The sequence below is a fragment of the Cricetulus griseus genome, chromosome 4 (genome assembly GCF_003668045.3).
Source record: "Cricetulus griseus strain 17A/GY chromosome 4, alternate assembly CriGri-PICRH-1.0, whole genome shotgun sequence".
Lineage (NCBI taxonomy): Eukaryota > Metazoa > Chordata > Mammalia > Rodentia > Cricetidae > Cricetulus > Cricetulus griseus.
In genome coordinates, this window is record NC_048597.1 from 173997762 (window position 1) to 174014211 (window position 16450).

The following is a 16450-nucleotide window of genomic DNA, read 5'->3' on the forward strand; positions in this document are numbered from 1 at the left end:
TTTAAAGTGACTTCTCATGCGATACTTCCACAGGCTGAATGCAGAAGCAGGCTCGAGAGTCCAGCTGTCCTCTATCAAGCCAGAGGAACATTAAAAGGGATTTTGAAAAGTAGCAACAATGCTGTTCTTCTTATCCATTCTTTTTTCAGTGCTGAGAATCTAACCAAGAACCTTCTACATGCTAGGTGGGCACTCTACCACCCGGACCCATCTTGAAACCCTCATTAACTTTTTTTGGCTTTAGAAAATATTATTTCTAGGCCGGGCATTGGTGGTGCATGCCTTTAATCCCAGCACTCGGGAGACAGAGGCAGGCGGATCTCTGTGAGTTCGAGGCCAGCCTGGTCTCCAGAGCGAGTGCCAGGATAGGCTCCAAAGCTACACAGAGAAACCCTGTCTTGAAAAAACCAAAAAAAAAAAAAAAAAGAAAATATTATTTCTCAAAAAATATTATTTTTCATAAAATATGTTTTCCTGGGGGGTATGTGAAATGTGATTGCTATTACTTTAGTTCATTGATTCATATTTTAAAGATTTTATTTTTAGAGACAGGGTCTCATATAGCCCAGGATAATGTCAAACTCACTATGAAGCAGAGAATAGCTTTGAACTTCTGATCCTCCTGCCTCCACCTCCTGAGAACTGGGAGAACTACAAACCTGAGCCATGGGCCACCATACTTGGTCTATACAGCAAGCCTTCATGCATGCTAGGCAAGCGCCCCACCAACTGAGCTACACATCCCCAGTCCAGGGTGATTTCATGTTTGTGATGAACACACTGTGATGATAGCTATAATCCAAGGAAATGAAAGCCCTCTAGAATTCATCATCCTGAAGTGTGGGAAGTGATCTGGAGACTGAACAGGGCCTGTTTGGATGACCACAGAACCCATGAGAAAAGAGACGTGCCACCTGCTTCCTCCATGATGGGCCTGCAGTGGGCATGCAAATTTTCACTATGACAGCACACCTGTGAATCAGGATACCCACTCCATGTGAGTGGAACCCCAGGAATGTGAACAAATGAAGGAGAGGGAGAGAGAGAGAGAGATTGAGAGAGAGTATGTGTAACACTGTTTCCAGGGAGGTTGATGTCTCTGTATAGAGTACAGAATTTAGAAGCTTTTAAGCAGTTTGTGATAGTTTGAATAAGAATAGCTCCTATAAACTCATATGTTTGAATGCTTAGTCACCAGAGAGTGGAACTCTTTGATAGGATTAGAGGAATTAGGTGTGGTCTTATTGGAGGAAGTGTGTCACTGGGGGGGGGGGTGGATTTGGAGGTTTCAATAGCCTATGCTAAGTCCAGTCCTTTCTCTCTGCTTGGAGATCAGGATGTAGCTCTCAGCTCCTTCTCCAGCACCATGTTTGCCTGCCAGCCATACTCCCTGCCATGATGATGGACTAAGCCTCTGGAACTGTAAGCCAGCTCCAATTAAATATTTTCTTTTATAAGCACTGCCTTGTGTTCCTTCACAGCAATAGAACAGTGACTAAGACACAACTTGACAGAGAAGTTTTTTTTTTTTTAACTGATGAAAATAATAACAATAAACTTGGAGGTTAAAAATACTGCAAACAAGCTGGGCATGGTGGCACACACCTTTAATCCCAGTGCTCAGGAGGGGGAGACAGGCGGATCAATGTGAATTCAAGTCCACAATAGGGAGTTCCAGCCCAGCCAGAGCTATATATAGTGAGACCCTGTTTCTAAAACAGTAAAAGAAAAGCTGCAAATACTTGAGTGTGTGCATCTGTTAGAGACAGGGTACCTCTGTGTAACTCAGGTGGGTCTTGGACATGTGATATCCCTGCCTCTACCTCCTCAGTGCTGTGATTCCAGATGTGTGTCACCATGTTTGCTACCCCCCCCTTTTTTTTTTAAGACAATGCCTTGCTATAGTCCTGGCTGTCTGGAACTTGATACATAGCCCAAAAGCAGCCGTGGGATAACTCTGCTTCCTCAGGGCTGAGATCATAGGCTTGTGCCACCACACCCATCTGCTAACATTTTAAATCCACCTGAAGACAATTCAGCTGAACAGATTCTCGAGGTGGGATGCTGGCTGGTGTCTTAGAAGTGAATAGCTATCTCCTAGCTACTCTGCTCACTCAACAAGGGGCCTGTACACCACAGTCCTGAGCGATCTACTAAATGTGTTTCTTCTGTGAATTGCTTATGCAGGTCTTTTGTCCATTTCCCTTTTGTACTGATTCTTCTGGAACCCTCTGTGTTCCAGAACACAAAGGTTTCATTTGTTGTGTACTGAAAATATGCTGCTCAAGCACGTGGTTTCCTTTTAATTTTGTTTGGGCACCTCATTGTAGTACAGGAACTAGTAGCTTGCAAATATATTCTATTGTAGCAGTCATTTCCCTGATGGTTTGGGGAGATGCTTTCACGTATCGAGCCTTTCACGCAGCATGGTTTTAAAGATGCTCTCCTGCTGCCAGTGAGATGGCTCAGTGGATAAAGGTGCTGCCAACCCTTTATGACCTGAGTTCCATACATGAGACCCATATGGTAGAGGGAAGGAACTGGCTTCTGAAAGCTGTCTTTTAACCCCACATATGCACTGTGGCATACACCTTACCCCCCATACACATGTGTACTCATACAAACACATGTATATACACATACCACATACATACACACATACACATATACCACACACACTGCACACACATCACATACATAACACACATACACATACACTGCATACACTACATACATACACACATACACATATACCACACATGCATACACACCACATAATACACACATGCACATATACCACACACTGCACACACCACATACATACACACATACACATATACCACACACTGCACACACATACCACATACATATACACATACACATATACCACATACACACTGCATACACTACATACATACACACACATACCACATACATATACACATACACATATACCACATACACACTGCACACACATACCACATACATATACACATACACATATACCACATACACACTGCATACACTACATACATACACACACATACCACATACATACACACACGCCAAACACTACACATACACCCCCCCACACCAAACGCTACACGCATACACACATACTACAAACACACAGTACATACACATGCATACACACCACACATAATACTACCTACATATATACATACACATATACCATATACACACACACTGCACATACCACATACATACACACATACCACATATACATTGCACACATACACACACCACACCACAAACATACACACATACCAAGCACTACACACACCACATATATACACACATACATCCCTACCATACATATAAACCACACATACCTACCACATATACACAGATATCATATACACATACACACACCAAACACTACACATACCACACATACATATACACACACCAAATACTACATGCACAACACACACATATATACACACCCACCACACCCACACACACCCACACCAACACACCACATTCATACACCACACCAAACACTACACACACAACACACACATGCACACACCACACACACATACCACATACATACACACATATACACATACACACCAAATGCTATATACGCACCTCACACACATACACCTATACATACCACTCACATATCATGGATACCCACATGCACACATGCACCACACAAAACACACACATAACACATATACACATACACACAATACACATACAACACAACACACACATCCACAACACACACATCACACAAAGTAAATAGCTATAATTTAAAATTAGTATTAAAATCCTTTCAAAATGTTTCCCATTTTCCCTGATAGACCACCACTCTTCTTTCCACTTCCTTTTTTCCTTTCTTAGATAAAAATCTCACTCAGGTACCTGCTCCAACATCCTAAATGCTGGGATTATGTATGTATACCACCTGCCAGGCTCTCTCCTCTTCTCTCTTCCTCTCCCCCATTTAAACACTTACATCTTGATTCCATCTAGAATTGTTGCTGTATAAAAAGGCACCGAGTGTTGATGTCTGTAATTTAGGAAGTAGAACATGACAAGGCACAGGCAATGGGCTTATCCCACCCATCCCAGGGGTCCACAGGCCTCTACAGATGCCTGGAGCTGAGCTAGCCTCCATGGCAGATATTTGAGGCCATCTGGCTTGGAAAGGGAGGCAAGCTGTATTTCAGAGGTCCATAAGCAAAGCTGCTAACTTCACCAAGGAAACAACAACCCATCTCTACTGTGTGGCTCACAAATGACTGTCACAAAGATACCCCTGCATTGCAGCTCCTGGGCAACATTGATGTCTGTTGCCACTTGAGGCCCGTGTGGCCAGTGCAGGGAGAGGAGTTATAACCCTGCTTTATCAATACAGGGAAACAAAAGAGACACATGTAAGGAAGGGCTACTGGATGGCAGGTGCGAAAGCTGGTACCTCCAGCTCAAGAGTCACTCCTTAGAGCTTCCTGAGGTCTAGCTCTGTCCTCAGGACCACTGTAGCTGGCCCTGTGGTGGGAAAGAGGATGTGTCCCACACAGTCCCCAAAGCTGTGCACCCTCTGTGGGAGGAAAGCCTGGAAATTGTCCCTGCTACCAGCTGACAGCATTTCTAGAAGCAGTGTTTCTTTCTATAAGCGCCTCCTCCCTGGAGCAGGGATGAGTCAGGCCAGGAATGGGAGCTCAGGCATAAACAAGTGAGACTGACAGCAAGCACTTTGCCTGAGGCTCGTGACCTCCCACGGGCCTCCTGGGACTGTGCCTGAATGGCTAACAGCATCAAAATCGCAGCAGTAAGCTTTGTGGGTTTAACCTGCAGCAGTCACATAAGCAGCCCAGGGGTGAAAGCCTCCAGGCAGGAAGTGGGCACCAAGGCCCAGCAGATGGTGGCCAGCCTCCCAGCAGAGGGTGTGTCCCAAAGTACCCATAGCTGTCTCTGTTTTCCTCCTGCTCTATACCAAGAGAACACTGTGATAGAATGACAGAAGCCAAGCTGGATTTAGAGACAGGTGCATTCCAGTCCTCTCGGTAGAGGCCCATCTAGATGCACAGAAAACAGATCTCAGGGCTCCCGGGTCCAGCCCTGCTCTCCTTCAGAGTCTCAGGGAAACCAGGGCAACCTACCTGCTCCAGGGGGATGACAAGGAAGGAGCCACCTCCTGCACTCTCAGTGACTATGGCCAGGAAGCGGGCATTGACTGCACAGAAGTGATTGTCGTGTACATTCTTGGTGATGGGGATCCCGTCAAAGCAGTGCTCCCGGTTGGCCACCTTCCCGTACACGTTCCGGAACTTGGAACTGCGGTACTGCGGTCGCCAGGACATCTGCAAGGGACCACAGCAGCAAGGTTAGGCTGATTATTCACGAAGGAGCTGGGCATGGCACTGGAGAGTCAACGATCCCTTGTGCTCACCTTCATGGAGGGATGAGAGGTGAGGAAACCACCAAGAACACAGAGCCTATAGTGAGCTGGCTGCTTGCTGAGAGGGTCTCTCTGACACAGAACCCAGCAGGAGGATGTTCCAACTTTCCTGCTTGTTGTTCACACGCCCAGCAATATTCTAGAAAGAGTGCAGGGTCCTCTCACTACCAGTGACAGTGGCATGTGACACAGCAAGCCAGCCACACATGTGACAGTGTCCTGATGGTTGAAACTCATTTCACTCAGCCCTGGAGATTAAGTAGGCTGAGTGTCCACAAAGACTGAGGACAATGCCAGAGGAAGGGGGGGGGATACCACCTTATGCTCGAGGAAGTAAGCCACCACATTTCATTGTCTGCCCCTCTGATTTTCTAATTTCTCCCCTGTGAGCATGTCCTCATAAACCTCTTAGTTCTACATTTCATCATTGCCACCATCACCACCATCATGGTTATAATCACGCACAGAAAGGTTAAATGGCTGGTACAAGGCCACACCACACGGCTGAGTATGCTGTATGGGAAGGCACTGACTGTTGGACCTTTTGAGTCTGGAATGAAGTCCTCCATGTGGGACCCTAAGAACAACTAGATCAGAATCACTGAAGGTGGGACAGGTCTCTGCAGTTCCTGGGTCCCAGGCTCAGTCTAGCAGTCAGTGCAATATTTTAAGAGTGGGGTCCAACACTTAATGTGCTGACCCAGTTTCCTTGCCTGCCCCTAAATGACACAAAAGCACCCTGAAGTTTGAGAGTCTTGTTCTAGTAGGCTCCCCTCAGCCCACCCTGACCAGTGTCCACACTCCAGGTCCTGACTAGTCAGCAGGCTCCAATTTGATGCAATTTGGAGGGTGAGTGAGTGAAGGATCCATGGCAGCCTTCTATGGGATGGCACCTTTGGCAGGGAAGCCCTACCAGTGCAGGAGCGAGCCCAGCTGGGGCTCACACAGCAGGCACTCAGTAAGGTCCTGTGCAATGACCACACACCTGGCTCACAAGCTCTGTACTTGATCATAGCCAAAATGTCAAGAAGGAATCTTCTATTTTTCATCCGGTCTCATATAGTCCAGGCTAGCCTGTAGTCTAGGATAACCTTAAACCTTGATATCCTGCCTCCACCTCCTGAGTTCTGGGATTACAGGTAAGCCCTACCACATGCAGTGAGGAGGCAAAAGGTTGTTTTTGTTTAGTTTTGTTTTTTGGACAGGGACTCTGGCTGTCCTAGAACTCACTATGTAGACAAGGCTGGCCTTGAACTCACAGAGATCCATCTGCCCCTGCCTCCCAAGTGCTGGGATTAAAGTTGTGCACCGCCACACCTGACGAAGAGATGAAGTTTTTAATTTTAGCTGTTGTATATTTATTTTAATTAACATTAGAAAAAATAACATAAAATTCCAGACCCTTGATGTCACAGATACTTTTGTGAATGAGCACTAATGAGGCTAAAAAGGGAAGAAAAGTAAAGATAGATCAGTAAACAACAACAACAACAAAACATGGTGTGAAAAATAGACTACTGGTCTGTCACCTGCTTAAAGAGCCATCTGAGAGGGAAATTATAGAAATCACGCTCTCCCTACCAGATAGAACATGCTAGGTTCTACAGTTCCATAAGAGAGATGCCCTGTTTGCACATTCTAGTTTCTTCCAGTGCCATTCTGGTTGGGCATGCACTTTTTTCTACCCAGCCACAGTTCAACCCCAGGGCCAGCCTCAGAGCTGATCTTAGACCCTTTCTTGCTGCTGATACAGCCCTCAGCCCAGGTTCTCCTTCTCCAGGGTCAGATTCTTCTTGGGGACAGCAGGAAGAGGGACCAGGGCCTTCTGAGCAGAACTGAACTTCAGCATGTTGTTCCTGGCTTGCCCAGAAGAGTTTTGCACTGAGGAAGCCCTGTCAGGTCCCTGGCCTGATGATGGCCCAGTCCCTCCCACATCGTCAAGGGAGCCTGACTCAGTGGAAGGCAGAGAGCTCAGACCATCCCCTACCCGGACTGGCCACACTGCACCAGTGCCTCCTGAGACTGGATCCTGGGATCTGCTCATTTTCAGTGAGGACCACATTGGGAGGCTTCCTGGGGCTTCCAGGGAAAGCAACAAGCCTGGACCAGAATCTACACAGACCTAGATTCAAGTCCCTTCCTTCTACACAGCAGCTGTGTGACTTGGACAAGACTCCCAAACTTCTCTGTGCCCCCTCCATCTGCTCCTGCAAAAGGGAGACCAATATCCCCTCCAAGGATGTAAGCAGTGTCAGCACCAAGCCCAGCACAAGGCACCTTAGGCTCTCCTGAGCCCCCACATCCACATCACCCTAGATACTCCTGGGGAGCCCTCAACGTCACCATCTCAGCTGACATCACCTCCGCTGATGCCTGCCTACTTCCTCCTTTCCTTTTTTCCATTCTCTCCCACTCTCTGTCCTTTTCTCTCAGCTCTCAGGTGCAGTGACAGATAAGGAGTCTGTGGCTGGCTCTTGACAGGCATGCTGCCATGCTGCCTCTTCCTCCTCTTTCTAGAACATGTAGCCCAGGCCGGTTCCCGATTTAACATGTAGCTCAAGATAACCCCGAACTCCCAATCCTCCTGCCTCTGTCTCCCAAGTGCCGGGGTTACAGGTGTGGGGATCTGCAGTGTCGGGGATCAAACCTTGAGTCTCATGCATGCTAGGCATGCACTCTACCACCTGAGCTGCAATCCTAGCCTCTACTTTTGCATGTATTCATTTTCTGACATGGACTCTATGTAGCTTTGGCTGGTCTTGAATCTCTCCATGTTTGACTAAACAGCGTCACTTTACAAACAAGGCTAGTTCACAGCTGAGGCTAAAAGCTGTACTGGGCAGATCTATCTGTGAAATGTGGTCCTTGATCTCTGTAATGTTTGGGGCTCTGTTCAAAGAGCCTCCAGGGTAGGGGGTCCTTCCTCTTCAAGGGTGATAATCTCTGGGAGTCTCTGAGTCAGGACACAGCAAGGCTACAAGGTTATGGTCATGTAGACCTAGGCAGGGAAGCCTTCCAAACGATGGAGGTGCCATATATGCCTGCAGGGGAGGGGGCATCTGTGCTGCCCAGAGGATAGAGGGAACAATGTTAACTCTCCCTGATCCTATATTCCTACATTGGACCCTACACTTTGGTCCCTAGAGCCAGTGGACCTTCAAACTGCTGCCGTAAAGATAAGAGCTTGGTTCCCTGTCACTTGGCACTGAAAAAAAGGGGAGGGGGCTGATAAGGTGTCCCCGGGGAACTCGGTGACAGGGCTTGTCTGCCCCCTCCTCAGGAGATGACATCTGTGGATTACCACTAAGGGGTGGGGTGGGGAGGCTTGCTGGTGGGCACTGTGACATCGCTGTTGAAGGAGAGAGGAAGCATACCTCAGCACTCTAAATAATGAAAATGCTTTAGTACTGTCAATCATAAGGAGGAAAGCAATGCATCAAGTTGCCCACAGAGAAGCAGGTGCCAAGTCACGTGCCCAGAGCATGTTTGTGCATGCGTGTGTGCGCGAGCACGCTCTCGTGTACATGCTCATGCTCATGGAGTCACATCTCCTGAGCCTGAGAAACCCTTCAAGGGGCCTCGCCAGCTGAAGGCTTTGAAACTGGAGCAGCAACTTTCTGATTGAACTTCATGTTGCTGAGAAAATAAAAGGGCTTTGTGTGAGCACCCCTCTGGTTAACTCTCGGTGCTCCCTGCTTGGCCCTCACTGCCTTGCAGAAAGAATCTGAGTTAGCAAGCAAGGGGGCCTGTCTTCATGATCCTTGGCCAACAATTCCTGGGCAAGAGCCTCTGTTCTCCCAACTCACAAGGACACAACCTCATCCTAGGTGACAGTGTTGTATTCCATATGGCCTTTCAGCTCAGAGTGCTACTCAGAGAGAGTGGCTTACTCTGGGAATGGCAGGCTAGCCAACTGCTCCCCTTGAAGGGCACATTGAACCAGGGCTGGCAGCAGAGGCAGGTGATGCTGCTGAGGGGAGAGGGTGGAGGAGAGAGGCAAAGGGAATATAAAGGGAACTGACTTTGTGTCTTCATATTTGCATGAGTACATGTATGGGCGTGTCAAGCTCTGCCAGCATTCATTCCTCAGGAGCCATTCACGTGTGTGTGTGTGTGTGTGTGTGTGTGTGTGTGTGTGTGTGTGTGTGTGTGTGTGAAACTGTAGAAGCCTAATCATCCTCCACGGCTCTTTCACCTTATTTAATGAGGCAGGGTCTCTAAATCAAACCCAGAACTCCTGATATGGCTAGTTTCCCTAGCAAGCTTTCTCTGAGGATCCTCTGTTTCTGCCTTCCAAGTCTAGAATTACAGGAGGTCCCCCGAATCCACCTGGTATTTACATAGGTGCTGGGGATCCAAACTTTGCTCTGCACACATTCCCACTGATGGCTGCACCGTTCCCTGTATGATTTCAAAAAAAATGGCTTAGGTAAATCAGGATGGCTGGGGGGTACAGCTAGGGTATGCACCCCTCATTGTATACCTCTGATGCATGTGGAGGTATGAGAGTCACAGGTAAGTGGTCCTGGGCTGTGTAAGAAAGCTAGCTAAGCAAGAGAGCAGTGAGCCAGAGAGCGGTGTCCTCCATCTGCTGTACTTTGGCATGAAGCAAGTTCCTTTGTCGGAGGTAATGTGTGTGGAATAGCAAGCAGGCCTGGCTTCAAGTTCCCGCCCTGCCTTCCTTCGTGACTACTGTAACCCATAAGCTGAAGTAAACCCTTTTCTCCTCTAAGCTGCTTTTGGTCACAGTGTTCGTCACAGCAACAGAATGGAACTGGAGCACAGCTCTTTTGAGAACTAGCATTCCCTTACCCAGAGAAGGGTGGGACTGTTAAAGCAGTCAGACACTCCCAGCTCTGACACCCCACTGGGGGAGTTTGCAGCAATGCAACATCCCAGAGGAAGACATAGTGCAAAAAGGCTTGGCTAGCCTGGCCTTCACATGAGAGCAACAGAGAAGCCACCCTAACCTAGAGGCATCCTGATCAAACCAAGAGGAGTGGAAAGCCCCCTCCGGCTGCCTGTGATCACATGTGTAAGAAGGATGTGGGTTGGAGGTGGTGGCAGGGCACAGGAGACTTAAGGGCTTCCAAGTTGGGATCTGGAAGGAAAGAAAACACTTCGGAGCAACCGGCTGAGTAAAAAAATGGCTTAGGTAAATCAGGATGGCTGGGGGTACAGCTAGGGTATGCACCCCTCATTGTATACCTCTGATGCATGTGGAGGTGTGAGAGTCACAGGCCACCAGGATGATGCCATGTGAGGGGACAAGTTGTTAGCATAAAAGGCCATGAAGAGCCAGCCTGGACTGGGTAAGATGGTCATTGAGACTAGGGCCCAGCAAGGCCAGCAAAGGCCCAGTTGAAAATGGCTTTTGCTAGCAGAACCAGGAAGAAAATGAAATAGGAGTTAGCCAACTGCAGATGCCCAAAGAACACCCAGGATAGGACAGAATGCTTACTTCAGTGGACGTCTGCCAGGACACGTTAAGGGTGGGCTAGAGCCAGGTGCCATCTTTCCCCCTGCCCCTTTCAGGCATCCAAGCAGAAGCCAATCACCCCAAAGAGCCTAGAGCTTTCGCATGACAACGTGGACTCAGGCTGGCTCCACGAATGGCACATGTGTTTATCATGGTCATCTGCAGGCAGAGCTCATCTCTATCTTTGCATAATGGAATTGGGAGGGATCATACAGGCCATGAAGGCCCCATACTGCTAAAGGGACAATGTGAATGGTGTCCCTGGAGTCATGAAGAAGGGGCCCCAGGTGCAGGAGGCCAGGGAATGGGCCATCATTGTTCCCCCAGAGGTTCAGATGAGCAAACAAGACCAACAGGAAGATCTGTGTGCTTGTCGGCTCTGCAGCAGAGGACACTCCTCTCAGGGGCAGGAGGGTGGCTGCCAGCTACTCTTACCTCTCCTAACTGAAGGTGGGCACAGTGTGTTTCTAGCAGACTGCAGAGGTATTGAGGGATGGCCACTGTAACCCAGGCCATTCCCAGGTGTTTCAGCAGGGGGCCCACGTTAGGCTAGCAGAGGCAGCCCATTCCTGGAGACTCCAGGGAGGCCTCTCCCTCCCAGGGTGCTGGAACTTGTTCAGGTTTGTGCTTTAAACTGACCTCATTGGGCTTTGCCACCCAGCATGTGCAATGCATCTGGGCCACCAGATGTCTGGCACTCCGTATGCACCGTGGGGTCTAGCTATGCTCTGAGGTTGGTAGAGCTTAATTTCTCTATAGAACTGTCAGTTGTCACCTGTTAGCATTGAGGATGTGCTGGAATGCTAAACTGAGACATAGGTGGTCCAAACCCCAGCACTGCCTTATAAACCTTATGCTTGTTCATTAACTTTTGGGGGTGTGTTCTCATCTGTGGAAATGGGGTACATGGGCCTGAGGAGATAGCTCAGTCAGTAAAGAGCTTGACAGACAAGCAGGAGGCTCTATGTTCAATCTCTAGAACCATTGTGAAAAACCAACTCAAACAAAAAACCCTCTAGGCATGGTGGTATGTGTTTCTAATTCTAGTGCTAGGGAGTGGAGACAGGTGGATTTATGGAACTTGGAGGCCAGCCTGATTGGTGATCCCCAAGTTCTAGTGATAGAACCTGTCTCAAATAACAAGGCAGACATCTCCTGAGGAGTTAACACCTGAGTGTACCTGCATACACATTCCTACATACACACACTTGTACACACACACACACACACACACACACACACACACACATATGCATATGCACACACACACATACCTGAATACACATGCACACACACACACACAGGAAATCTGCTGGGGAGGAGGTGGGAAAGACCTCCTTTTTTTTAATGAACAATAGAAAAGAGACTAACAAGAAAAGTTTTCTCTGCATGCTATCTAGGGCACTGCTTCCTGTCTTTGTTTGCATTTGACAATGTAAAGTCTGGAGCTGGAGCAGCCATCTTGAGGCCAGGAGGTAACAAGCATAAACCCAAAAAGCAAGCACAAGGATAAGGCAGACCAAAAGGATTCAAAAAAAAAAAAAAAAAAAAAAAAAAAGCCCCACACAAGCCAACAGGTGCTTCCCCTGCTAGGAGCACAGGAAACCAAGGGCCTCTCCACGTTCCTCTCGCCCCTCTGGAGAGGCCCTCAGTGAGCTGATGCAAATGGCCTGTGCCTGGCACACGCATTACATAGCACAGGGGTCAGAACCATGATGACTGGAAAACAATAGGTGACCTTCCCTTTCCTGCTCCTTGCCCCACAGAGCCTCCCATTGGAATGGTGTCTAGGCTGAGCCTCGCAGAGTGATTGCTCTCTCTTCTTCACCCCACTGATGCTCTCTAACTACAAGAGCTTGGATGAGGAAAGGCAAGATGGAGCATGGTGAAAACTGACACACAAGGGCAAGGCTGGTGACCGGCACGCCTGCCCACGGGTGCTTCTAAGGCTGATGGGGCTGCTGACTGTGGCAGTGGCTCATGCAGTCTTTTTGATTTCTGGCTCTTTTCCCTACAGGTATGTCTGACTTTCTGACACTGCCATGAGAGATTGCCATTTACAAAGTTACAAAAAGAAAAAAAAATCTGGGTTCTCATGAAATCTGTGAGCTGCAGGTTAGACACATTGGCTAGATGTAGCGCCAGCACAGAGCATGCCCAGCATCCCCCCTCACCCCCAGTGAGCTAGCTAGGGTCATGGTTACCAGGTCAGAATTCTCAGTTTGCTTCTTCCAGATCCTCCTGACCTGACGCTGTCCCCGGCTCCTTGACCCTTCTGCAAGCACTAGGAATCCCTGGGAATCATTCTACATACTTAGTGGTAGTTTGAATGAGAACAGCCCCCGTGGGCTGATATATTTGAATGTTTGGTCCACAGTTAGTGAAACTGTTTGGGAAGGATTAGGAGGTGTGGCCTTGTTCGAGGAGGTGTGTTGGAGTATGGAGCAGGCAGGTTTTGAGGTCTCAAAAGCTCATGTCATTCCCAGTTAGCTTGCTCTCTCTCTCTCTCTCTCTCTCTCTCTCTCTCTCTCTCTCTCTCTCTCTCCTGCTTGTGGATCAAGATGTGAGTTCTTAGCACTCCTCCAATGCCTGCCTGCTGCCTGCCTGTTATCCTGCTTGCCTACCTGCCTGCCTGCTGTCATGTTCCCCCCACAGTCATGAACTCTAACCCTCTGGAACAGAGACCCCCAAATAAAAACAAAGGTAACTAAGACACACACCCTCTCCTCGCTGTCCTGGCCACAGGCTATTCTCTCTGATATTGTCAAATCCAAGGTGTGGTCCCCTGAGAGCCTCACTGTTGTCGCTCTGTAGACTGGCTTCTGCCACTGAAGTCTCTACTGACCCTATGCATGCATTTGGGACTCCAGCTTCCAGGGAACAAGGAAGTGTGGGTCTCCCTGTGACAGTGGCAATGACAGATTCCAGCCCACAGTCTGGAGTCCAGGCTGGGTTTCACCTCCTTCTTGTTCCTGCCAGGTGATTTGCTTCTGGGTACAGCCTGAACAACTGAACAGCGCAGACCAATGCAGAGCTTCCCACACCCTCCTGAGTTCCAACCTTGTGCCATCCTCAGGCATTAAAACACTCCAGGGTGTCCATCATGGAGTTCTGTGACAACCTCAGGGCTGCTCTATCCTACTCCTCACACACTCTGGAGCTCCCCGGTGTCTTCTCAGTAGCCTCATCACCCAGGGGCTTCTCCACTAACCCTGACCTACTCATCTTTCTTCCTTGCCCCATGTAGCATGATGTTCCTCCCTCCCTGTCTGCAGTTCTGTCTCTACACCCCACAGGAAACAGAGTCTCCCTGGACTCAATGCCCTCCAGACAAGACAGAAGTGATAGTGATGGATAGATCCAAAGAATGGAGAAGTACAGCCTTTGGCAGTGGACACAGAAGCCAGGGAAACACCTCTGTCTGCCACTAGCCAGCTATTGGCATGGAAGCACTTGCCTTGCTGATTGGGGTGGGTGCTCGGCAGGAAGGGCCCTTGGGTGTACGATTGTCTTTACAAGTATCCATACACACCAGAACATGGTACAGAAAATGAATCCTATTTCTCCTTCCTCTAGCATTGACCCTATAGGTTATTGGTGCTGGTGAGAGGGGCTTCACCCTTCTTAGAAGCTTCATGGTGGGCTGGTAAGATGGCTCAGTAGGGGAGGGTACTCCTGCCAAGCCTGAGAACCCAAGAACAAGCTCTGGTTTGGGGTTTCTATATTGTTTTGCTTTTATTTTGTATTTTAATTCATTAATTATTGATTATGAGTGCTTTATCTGCATGCATGCTTGTACTCCAGAAGAGGGCATCAGATCTTATTACAGACGGTTATGAACCACAATGTGGTTGCTGGGAATTGAACTCAGGACTTCTGCAAGAGCAGCCAGTGCTCTTAACTGCTGAGCTGGCTCTCCAGCTCTATCTATCTGTCTATCTGTCTATCTTTCTATCTATCTATCTATCTTTAAATTGCTGAAGATTGAGCCTTTTGGCTTTTTCTTTTCTTTTTTTTAAAAAAATGTGCATTGGTGTTTTGCCTGCATGTATGTCTGGGTGAGGGTGTCAGATCCCCTGAAACTGGAAGGCATCTCTGAGGGTGAGGAGATGCCTTCTAGCCTAATAATGATGGTTTCATAGCTTCGTGCATTTATGACAAGCATGGGGAACCATAAATGGATTGGATTTGACTTCATGTAAATTATATCTCAGTAAACTTTTAAAAACTACCCGGATTATGCATGTGGACAGTGGAAGAGGACTGGCCTAGCATGTGCAAAGGCCTGGGTTTAATACCCAGGACTGCAGGGGCTCAAACATGCCCACCTCCCATCTCATCCTGACAAGGGCCATAAGTGAGATGAGCTATTTACCGGCTTGCTCCCCATAGCTTGCTCAGCCTGCTTTGTTATAGAATCCAGGACCACCAGCCCAGGGAGAGCACCACCCTCCATGGGCTGGGCCCTCCCCTATTGATCACAACCTTAGTTAGGGTTTCTATTGCTGTGAAGAGACACATTGACCACCATGGCAACTCTTACAAAGGAAAACATTTAGAGGGATGGCTCCCTGACAGTTCAGAGGTTTAGTACATTGCCGTCATGGCAGGAAGCGAGGCTGCATGCAGGCAGAAATGGTACTAGAGAAACAGCTGAATCTTACATCTTGATGCACAGGCAACAGGAAGTGGTCTGTCTCACTGGACTTGGCTTGAGCTTATATGAGACCTCTATGCCTGCCTCCACAGTGACACACTTCATCTAATAAGGGCACACCTCCTAATAGTGCCACTTCCATTTTCTTTCAAACCGCCACAATCACTAATTGAGAAAATACCTTACAGCTGGATCTCATAGAAACATTTCCTCAACTGAGGCTCCTTCCTCTCTGATGTCTCTAGCTTGTGTCAAGTTGGCACACAAAACCAGCCAGTACGGGTTCACAGGGAAGTCATGGCAGCAGATGAACCCACACTGCATCCATAGCCAGGAAGCAGAGAGAGATGGATGCTGGAGTTCTGCTTGCTTTCTCCTTTTTATTTAGTCCAAGATCCTATTGCATCAGCATGGCACCCACAGTTGGAGTGGGTCTTCCCATCTCCGTGAACACAGTCTAGAAAATCCCTCATAGATGTGCACAGAGGTGTATCTCCTGGGTGTTTCTGAACCCTGTGAAGTTGACAGTATTAATAATCATACAGGGCTTTCTGGGACCTGGCATTCAGCATGCAGCCCCCTCCATTAGCCTGCCCACCACTGCCATTCCCAGGAGACCAGGCCCTGGGCCCCACAGTGAAGCTCCCAGTAGGGTTCCTGGACAGACAGAAGGCTTTTCCCTAGAACCCACCCCACTGGCCTGAGCTGCCTCCCAGTCCTCCTGATTGGCCTCAGTTTACGTGGTGGGTGGGAGTCTGACCTCACCCACTGCTCTCCCCTGGGATGGGTTGGGCAGGGTAAGGGGGTAGGTGGAGCACAGCTGTGGGTGGGTAGTGGACTGGAGGTCACACATGTCAAGTTTTCTCACATGTGCCCGCTG